General features: G+C 39.6%; 1 long non-coding RNA gene and 1 pseudogene across 2 annotated transcripts in view; one reads left to right on the top strand and one right to left on the bottom strand.

Annotated features, from left to right (window-relative positions):
* Nucleotides 1-10429, bottom strand: part of LOC144300505 (uncharacterized) — a 72100-nt gene that overhangs the window by 35177 nt on the left and 26494 nt on the right. The gene's annotated exons all lie outside the window — the stretch shown is intronic.
* LOC144300205 (L-lactate dehydrogenase A chain-like) lies at nt 134-1525 on the top strand (annotated as a pseudogene).

Genomic DNA, 10429 nt, shown 5'->3' with positions numbered 1-10429 from the left:
TGCAACACATATAACTATAAAAGGGCTAATTTGCTTAATTTATAGAGAACTCTTCCAAATCACTAAGCCCAAAAGAAAATGGGCACAGAACCGGAAGAAGCAGTAAACAACAATAAAAGAATTCCAAAGGACTGAGTTGGAGCCACACCCAAGACGTGCACTCCCAGTTCCTTTTGGTTCTAAGTCCAAAATGGCAAATCTCAAGGATCAGCTGATTCAGAATCTTCTTAAGGAAGACCATATCCCCCAGAATAAGATTACAGTTGTTGGGGTTGGTGCTGTTGGCATGGCTTGTGCCATCAGTATCTTAATGAAGGACTTGGCAGATGAACTCACTCTTGTTGATGTCATGGAAGACAAATTGAAGGGAGAGATGATGGAACTCCAGCATGGCAGCCTTTTCCTTAGAACACCAAAAATTGTCTCTGGCAAAGATTATAATGTGACTGCAAACTCCAAGCTGGTTATTATTACGGCTGGGGCATTTCAGCAAGAGGGAGGAAGTCATCTTTATTTGGTCCAGTGTAACGTGAACATCTTTAAATTCATCATTCCTAATATTGTCAAATACAGCCCAAACTGCAAGTTGCTTGTTGTTTCCAATCCAGTGGATATCTTGACCTATGTGGCTTGGAAGATAAGTGGCTTTCCCAAAAACCGCGTTATTGGAAGTGGTTGCAATCTGGATTCAGCCCTGGGTTCCATTACCTAATGGGGGAAAGGCTGGGAGTTCACCCAGTAAGCTGTCATGAGTGGGTCCTTGGAGAGCATGGAGACTCCAGTGTGCCTGTATGGAGTGGAGCAAATGTTGCTGATGTCTCTCTGAAAAATCTGCATCCTGACTTAGGCACTGATGCAGATAAGGAACAGTGGAAAGAGGTTCACAAACAGGTGGTTGACAGTGTCTACGAGGTGATCAAACTAAAAGGCTACACTTCCTGGGCCATTGGACTGTCTGTGGCAGATTTGGCAGAAAGTATAATGAATAATCTTTTTTTTAATTTATTTTTATTTTTATTTATTTATGATAGTCACAGAGAGAGAGAGAGAGAGGCAGAGACACAGGCAGAGGGAGAAGCAGGCTCCATGCACTGGGAGCCCAACGTGGGACTCGATCCCGGGTCTCCAGGTTCACGCCCTGGGCCAAAGGCAGGTGCTAAACCGCTGCGCCACTCAGGGATCCCTATAATGAAGAATCTTAAGCGGGTGCATCCAATTTCCACTGTGATTAAGGGTGTCTATGGAATAAAAGATGTCTTCCTTAGTGCTCCTTGCATCTTGGAACAGAATGGAATCTCCTATGTTGTGAAGGTGACTCTGACTCCGAGGAAGAGGCCTGTTTGAAGAAGAGTGCAGATACACTTTGGAGGATCCAAGAGGAGTTGCAGTTTTAAAATTTTCTAGTGTACCACGTCACTGTCTAGACTACAACAAGATTTTAGTTGGAGGTTGTAAATGTTGTCCTTATTATCTGACCTGTTACTCAAGTCATAATATTAAAATGGCCTAAGAAAAACATCAGTTTCCTAAAATTACAAATGGGAATGATTCACAAAACCCTGCAGCTATACCCTGATGCTGGATGACACCTGTCTTGTGTATTCCTAAGCTGGTTAACATAATATAGTTCCACCATCTCGGAGGCACCCCTGCCAATGTCATATATGCTGCAGTTACTCCTCAAACCAGATGTGTATTTACTGTGTTCTGTAACTTCTGATTCCTTTACCCCAATACCCAATAAGCCTCATCCATCTTTTTTTCTTCAGTCACATCCTGGGATCCAATGTATAAATTCAATATTGCATGTATTGTGCATAACTCTTCTAAAGGATCTATTTTGTGTACTATATATGTCAGAATATAGTGTACATTGCCATATAATGTAAAAAGACAACGCAACCAACTATCTGTCATACCAACTAAAATACCAAATAAATTTTGAACAGTGATAAAAAAGAATTCCAAAGGACTTTTAAATGCCTAGAAATTAAAAAAAAAAAAAGCCTAGAAATTACTTAACTTCATTCAAATGGAATGCAAATGAAACTACCATTAGATATAATTTTTCTTCAATCAGAATAGCTAAGATTTGTTTTAAATAACAATACAATTTATTCATTGTGTAGGAAACTAGCATTCTCATATACCGTAGGATTGTTAAATCACTATAACTTCGTTGGAGGGAAGTATCTATTAAAAGTATCTTAGTATCTATTAAAAGTTAAAAATTTGATTTGACGTGGCAATTCATCTTTTAGGAATTTATCTTAAAGAAATGTTCCCGTATGAGCAAAAAGATGTTCATCACAGCCTACTCTAAAAAGGTGACACTGGGATGCCTGGGTGGCTCAGAGGTTGAGCAGCTGCCTTCAGCTCAGGTCATGATCCCGGGTTCTGGGATCCAGTCCTGTTTCAGGCTCTGCTGGGAGCCTGCTTCTCCCTCTGCCTATATCTCTGCCTCTCTCTGTATGTCTCTCATGAATAAATAAATAAATCTTTAAAAAAATAAATAAATAAAACAAAAGCAACACCGAATAAAACTTAATGTCCACTGTAGGAGTTCAGGACATGCCATCCAACAATGTGGGACTTCAGTGTATTGAATTGTTTTGAGCTGCAGGCACACGAAGAAAAGCAAATGCAGGGAAAGGCTTTCTCTGAACTCCACTTCTTTGACCTAAAGACACATCTTCCAAACTGTCATAAGTTGGGAGGATTGCTCCTTATCCCAGGAGAGAAGATTAGATGTGGACACCATACCCAGACAAATTTTGTTGCAAACTATCATACCTCTCATCTATTCTAAGGTCTGTAGGGGCCAAGGGCAGGATGCCCCAAGATGGGCCACTTGGACAAGAACATTATTTTGAATTAGAAGCAATCAAAACCCAACAGATTCAGGAAAAGTTCCTTACCTCCTCCTCAACTTCCAGTGTGTATAAGAGAGTCATTACAGAGATTCCTCTTTACCTTATCTGCATAACAGGGCAAACTGTGTTTCATTTCCTTCATCTCCTTTCACCTTCCCATTAATAGTCTTTCACTCCTTTGTTTTGTTTTGTTTTTTAAAGATTTTATAATAAATAAAATAAAATCTTAAAAAAAAAAAAGGAACAGTCTCAAAATGGAGTCACTTGGCCCCACAAAAGGAAGCCAAGACTTAATGGTAGTGTCACTAAATGTGGGAAACAAAGGCAAAAGAGGAAAATTAAATTTCCTTACTATTTATAGCCCATTGACAAGTCTTTGAAACCAGCAGAGTAACATTTCTTTAGGAACTCGGCTGCCTTAATGCTAATACTTTGCTGAGGACAAAAATCAGTCTTAGCCTGACCCCCCTCCCCACTGCCGGGGTCCTATAAGTCTATTTTAACATATAAAAATTCCTCTGGAAACTTTCTTTATCTCTACCCACCAAGATACATATTGGCAATCATCTCCCAAATCTCAGAAATGCTGAGGCTTAATGAAACCAGAGTTAGGAAACAAACCAGACTACCCTTCCCTAGGCATCAGAGGTGGGGCCTTTTTAAAAAAAAAAAAAAAAAAAAAGTTTTATTTATTTATTCATGAGAGACAGAGAGAGAGAAAGAGAGAGAGAGGGAGAGAGAGAGAGAAGAGAGAGAGAGGCAGAAGGGAGAAGCAGGCTCCATGCAGGGAGCCCAACGTGGGACTCCATCCGGGTCTCCAGGATCATGCCCTGGGCTGAAGGCAGCACTAAACCGCTGAGCCACCCGCCCTGCCCAGAGGTGGGGTCTTTGGCAATGGCAATCACATTGTGACCAGATCCCAAAGAAGAAGTGAGCCATTAAAGATATTATTACCAGTCCTTATTCAAACCAAGATGTGATAAGAATGTTAAGGCTACAAGTTCTCTGGTCAGTTCTAAATAAAAGACAGTTGGTGGAGGCCCACTGTTGGCAACCTGGCCAGGAACCCTCTCACTCCCAAGCTTTTTCTGTATCCTTGTTAATCAAATTCTATCAATTTGCTCACTCTCCTTTGTGAGATTTTCTTCAACTCCATGAGACAAGAACCTCACTCTCCTGCTGAATCTTTGAATATAGCCAATTTGGTCTTTAAATTTACTCAGTTGAGTTTTGTGTTCAAACACAGAGAAAGTCTTTCCTCTCCTACACCATCAATAAGGAGTTTTACTAATCTTAAAATAGAGAATGGAATTCCATGAAAGATCAAGTCCTTAACTGAAAAAAGAAAATGGTAATCATAGTCACCTTTGCAAAAGATAGTTGAGGGCTGGATCAGGGAAGAGATGTAAAACTTTTTGCTATAAATTTTTTTGTACCATTTGGATTTTTTCTTATACCTGTACATTTTTTTCCCAAATTAAGAAAAAAAATACCAAAAAAAATGTTAAACAAGAAAAAGTTATTTGTAACATTTCGGTAAAGTAGGAGAAACCACAGCTGGAGTGTACAGGAGCAAGGTGTAATCTAAATGGAGGAATGCATGGAATGGAGATGGGCATGCTGTATCAGCTCACCTTTCCTTCCTTTTTGTTAATACTGATCACAGCCCACTTTCTTACTTATCGCTGTTTCGGGGTTGGAAAAATATTCATGAAATAAAAAGGGAAGACAGGCAGGAGGAGGAAAGGTGAGGGATTGTGTGCAGTGCACTGCTGACCTGCCTAGGCCATGCAGGATCCCAGCTGCTTCCTCCTCCCCACCGACTGACTGCCTGCTGAGAACACTCTGCTTCCAGACAGACCTCCTAAAACACCTCTTGTGAACATTCTTTTGGGGGCCTCAGACTTTCTCTTAAACCTGTCTGAAATTGCCCTGGGAAGTTTCCAGATACTGAAGCACTGAAAGAAATTTCATAAACAGCCTAAAAATTCTTATTTGTGGAAATGGAAAACTTTGCTCTCACTGAACAAGTAATCAACCATTATTCTCCAAAGAGCCATTTCCCATTTGTGAGCACCGATGCCCATTTAGGAGTTTTCATAAATGTAACTGCTTTATAAATGAGCCACCATCAAAAGAACCACTCCATCATTAAAGATGGAAGCAGCAAGCCAGGAAATAAGGGACTGGTAATAGAGGAACAATTCCTTTAGCTCTGAGAAATTGTCTACATTGCCTTTTAGGCTGCAATGTTTAAAAATGGGCCAAGCAATTCCAAAACCCAAAGTATTATTAATAGTTTAGTCATCAACAGAAAAATAAGACTGGTTTGAATTTGTGAGGAAAAATATCACTTCAACAAGATTAAAGCGCTCTGTTTGTCCAGATGAACCAAGATGTAGACTTAAAATGAAATCTGCTGCCATTTTTTGCAAAACAGAAAAGCAATACAATATAGAATTGTTATAGTTATAAAAAAGATCTGGAGCAATTATCTAGTCTCTATCAAAAGTGGGTGAGAGTGGTTTCTAATCTTCTTTGAGTCCCAACTATCTTTTAGAATTGAATGAAAATGCAGATGGTTAAAAATCCAAGTCCAAGATTTAGATGGGCTGAGAGCAAGTTCCTGCCCACCATTTATTACCTTTGTGCCCTTAGGGTACCAATCTGATTCTTCCAAACCACAATTTTCTCAACTTTAAAATGGGAATAATAATAGTAAGTGTTTAATAAGGCTATCTTTGAATATATACTATCTTTGAATATATATATATATATATATATATATATATATATATATATATTCATAAGAGACACAGAGGGGGAGGCAGAGACATAGGCAGAGGGAGAAGCAAGTTCCCTGCAGGGAGCCTGATGTGGGACTCAGTCCCAGGACCCCAGGATCATGCCCTGAGCCAAAGGCAGACTCTCAACCACAGAGGTACCCAGGCATCTCAACAACGCTGTCTTGAGAAATGAATGAGGTAACCCACATATAGTTCTTTTTAAAAAAATTTTTTTTAATTTATTTATTCATGAGAGACACAGAGAGAGAGAGAGAGAGAGAGAGGCAGAGACACAGGCAGAGGGAGAAGTACACAGGGAGCCCAACATGGAACTCGATTCGAAGTCTCCAGGATCACACCCTGGGCTGAAGGCAGGCGCTAAACCGCTGAGCCACCAGGGCTGCCCCCACCCACATATAGCTCTTGCAGCATTCCCTGATACTTAAGAAGCACTCAATAAACATCCCCTATGACTACAATCATAGAGACTCAAGTATCCAAAAATGCAAGGATTTTTGGACTTAGGGCTGGATCCAGTGGCTCAAATGATGCCCCCTTATCCCCTTGCTTTCTCTGTGTTGGTTCTATTTTCAAGTAGGCTCTCCCCCAAAGGGGGTTCTCTCATAAACCTGAATGAAAAATCATGCCTCCTTCATATTCCCAGATTTGCCTCCGTGCTGTGCCCAACCCCGAACCAACCACTGTGCCCAAGGCAATGCACAGCTCTCATTGGCCCAGCCTGGATCAGTCAGGATGGACACGATCATCCTCACCCGAGCACAGGCCTGGACAGAGGGCATCTGAGGGAATGTTCCCCTGAGAAAAATCAAGATATCATTCCTAAGAAAAGAGTCAGTGGAAGCAGAGAAAACAACAGATAACCACTTATCCCAGGTTTATCGCCCTTGTTTTAGGCAAACATTTCTTCAATTATTAGGGAAATTGAAAAGATTCCATAATTTCTTCTTTAATTTCTTCTTTTTAATGCTTAACAGTTCTGAATATGAAGAAATTTCTTTTGTTTAGCTTTGAATCTTTGATAGAAATTAAAACTCATTTTCTGTGAGACTCTAGAGTCATTTTCAAAAAGAAAACTTGTTTTTACCACATTTTGATTTTGTGGTGTTTGGTTTTCTGAGTCTTGGTTACTTTGTCTGTAAAAATGAAAGGTTTGGCTTGGATGATCTCTAAAGCCCTTTCTGAACATCTGTGGTTTCTAAGAACAATTGAAATGACTCAACAGAAAATTTGCTTGTTGCCATCAATTCTATGTACCCTAGAAAAATCTTTCTTTCATCTGGGCTGGCTCTTCAGAGCTCAATCCCTAAGTAACAGATGGTGTTATGAATGGATTTAGAGATAAAACACTGGACCCAGAGGCTTATCCAAGCTCTACCTCTGTTCATTATAGATGTGTGACTTTGGGCAACTTTATCTGTTTCCTCATCTATAAATGAAGGTAATAACAAGCCTCACCTCACAGGGCTGTGTGAGCCCTTAAAGAGTTTAAAACATGAAAGCTTCTGGCACTATTATGTTAGTATAAGAGTTGGCAGTTACCAAGCAAACAACATCAATACGAATGAAGAAAGATAGTGAGGCCGCAAAGAAAGGCTGGAGATATTTTTCATTTAAATATTCCACCTCTCCCTCCAAAAGCCTCCTCTACCCTTTCAAAAAATAAGGATATGATTTTCCTTTGCCTTGAGTTTGTCACAGAAGCATTTGATATTTTAATTAGCTAAATAAAAATTTCAAATGAAGGCTCCTTCACCCAAGTTATATTCAGAAGTAGAAAAAGAACTACCAAAGTCCACTATATTTATGCACTTCTCTAAGCTACCAAAACATTGATTTGGCGTACCCATACCACTGTGGCTTCAGGCACAGCTGGATCTAACAAGTCCAGCTGTACAATGAAAATCCTGCCACATCACAAAAGCATATTAAAGTCAAGCAGTTAAATTTTAAATTTTGGTGTCTTTAGAGAATCTGAAAAACAGGAATTATCTGAATGAAAATATGGATGCTATTTCCAGTATACCAATATACATTAAGGACTATTTCAAAAAAGAACAATCTGTTAGATGCTAACGTTGTGCAGTTTAATCAAGATCTTACAAAAATTAAACATTAGTAAAGAGAAGAAATGGATGAATTATTAACAATGAAACTTTTTGTAGTTTTAAGCTCATCTGGGTTTAAATTTACAATGGCAGCATTATGGCATTTATTAATATAACATTTGGCATTAAGTAAAATCTGATTTACTATTAGAGTTCACCTAAATATGCAGGTTTCTCCAAACTAACTTTGTATCATCTTGAAACATTTAGATTTTACCCAGAGATTTTTATCCCCCAAATATTAAATACTCAGAGGGACATCAAACAAAATCTTATCATCAAACACCTCATGAAAAGTGAAAATTTCAGTTAATCTCTGTGCACTTGCAAATATCTTCATATTTTATCTGCTATGTAATTGATTTTCTTCACTTTTATATGAACTCAGGGAGAAGGGGAAGGCTAAGTAACCAGTCTATGTAGCCTATGTACTCTTTTTTAAAAGTAGGGATTTATTCCCCACACCCTTAATTTCCTGAGACTAAGTACTGTAAAACTTTACTTTAGCATAACTCACAGCAACAAATGCATTTTACATTGTGAACCAGCACAACCCTAAAAATAAAAATATATCAAGATTCATAAGCAAAAGTTTGATAAAACAATAACTTTTTTAAAAAAGATTTTATTTATTTATTCATGAGAGACACAGAGAGAGGCAGAGACACAGGCAGAGGGAGAAGCAGGCCCCATGCAAGGAAGCCCGATGTGGGACTCGATCCCCAGACCCAGGATCGCACCCTGAGCCAAAGGCAGATGCTCAACCACTGAGCCACCCAGGCGTCCCACAATATCTTTAAATTATAAGCTAAGACTGACTTTTTATGCTTTGTTTTAAGGTGATCCTCCTGAGAGATTGCTCCCTACCTCTTCCTCTCTGCAGCCCTCTTTCCCATTCACTTCTCTCTGCTCCACAGGGGTCCAGCCCTTGCAGGTCTTCCAGTCCCAGCAGGAGCCACTTCTGTGAAGCCAATGTAGCTTTAACTTCAGAGCAGCTCACCATAAGGACCCCTTCCACATCCCTGAAGGAGCAATAGCCTTAGGCCACATAAAAAAGGATCTGCTCTGGGCCTATCTCATGTGACTTGAACCTTCCTTAATCTGGGGACTGTCAGGGTTCTTTACTGCCACACTCTACAGCAGCTCCTAGGCTGAGGTAGAGGGAGAGAGTTAGCAAGGGACAAGTCCAGTCCTTTCTCTCTCCTGCTCTAAGTCAACCCACTGATGAGCACTGTACTCATTAGCTGTGAACAAACCTTAATAATCTAATTAAACAGATATCACCACTACTTTTCATCTTGTGTGTTAACGAGGACACATACAGTAACAAGTAATGTTTCTCATTAGAGGAAGAACAAAATTAGCATTTATGGGTCCTAATTAAATTTTGGCTTCCAAATATGATGTTCTTTGCTTTTTACTAAAAATAGTGGACTTGTAAACTAGGGCAGGAAATAATCAAATGCTCAAATAATTAAAAGGAAATTGATGTGTGTAGCACCATTTTGTTTCACAGCTTCTGATATTCCAGAGTGTCATGAACGATGGAAAACCCAGACTGACCAGTAAGACAAGATAAAACATAAATAATAAATGTGAATATACATTGAAAAAGGTAAACTTTTCTCTTAAATATTTGTTTATTGTTGTTGTTGCTGCTGTCATGAAAATACTTGCCCTTGGGACTGAAGAGAGAGTCTATATAGACACAGAATATTAAATGGATAAAATTGAAAACATTTATTGCCTTCAGTTCTGCCAAAGTCAGGAATATCAGAAGTTGTTCAAATCTTCAAAAATCAGGATCCCTGGGTGGCGCAGCGGTTTAGCGCCTGCCTTTGGCCCAGGGCGCGATCCTGGAGACCCGGGATCAAATCCCACGTCGGGCTCCCGGTGCATGGAGCCTGCTTATGTCTCTGCCTCTCTCTCTCTCTCTCTCTCTCTCTCTCTGTGACTATCATAAATAAATAAAATAAAAATTAAAAAAAATAAAAAAACAAATCTTCAAAAATCAAAACCAAAAATACTTCTATGTGGAATGGATAGTTTAAAAAAAAAAAAGGCACTTGAAGCAGTAAAATTTCACCTGGACCTTGTATAGCACACTCAGACAAAATAAGCCTTTATTTTCTTCCAAAACACTCTGCAAAATGCCTACAACTGCCTAGTTACTACCAACAGAAGATGTCTCCTTCTATTTTGGTGGCCCTGCAGCTTTCTCTCCCTAATTAGAGCTTCCATATTGTCTGGCCATCTGCTTCTGGGTTTTGCCCAAGCTGTGGTGATGGAAGAGGTATTTTATGATCTCATTCTTTTGGTGGGAGGATAAATTCCACATTAGTCTGATCTGGACAAAATGCTTTGGGGAAGACACATGGATCTCCTTGGTGCTTCCTATGGAACAGTTAAATATTCCCTCTGGCTACAGAGGTTGCAGGGCTTCTTGTTTGATCACCTCACAGTCAGCTAACATGGTAACACCATGTCCAGAACATATTCCACCTACTTTCTCCACCATTGTCCTATATTGTCTCCTTCTACTTGATTTGCTGCTTGATAGAAATCTTAGTATTTCCTGGGATGCCTGGGTGGCTCAGTGGTTGAGCATCAGCCTTTGGCTCAGGTTGTGATCCCAGGATTCTGG

Source organism: Canis aureus, chromosome 28, assembly GCF_053574225.1.
Source record: "Canis aureus isolate CA01 chromosome 28, VMU_Caureus_v.1.0, whole genome shotgun sequence".
In the NCBI taxonomy this organism is placed as follows: domain Eukaryota; kingdom Metazoa; phylum Chordata; class Mammalia; order Carnivora; family Canidae; genus Canis; species Canis aureus.
This window is presented reverse-complemented; position numbering and strand designations above follow the sequence as displayed.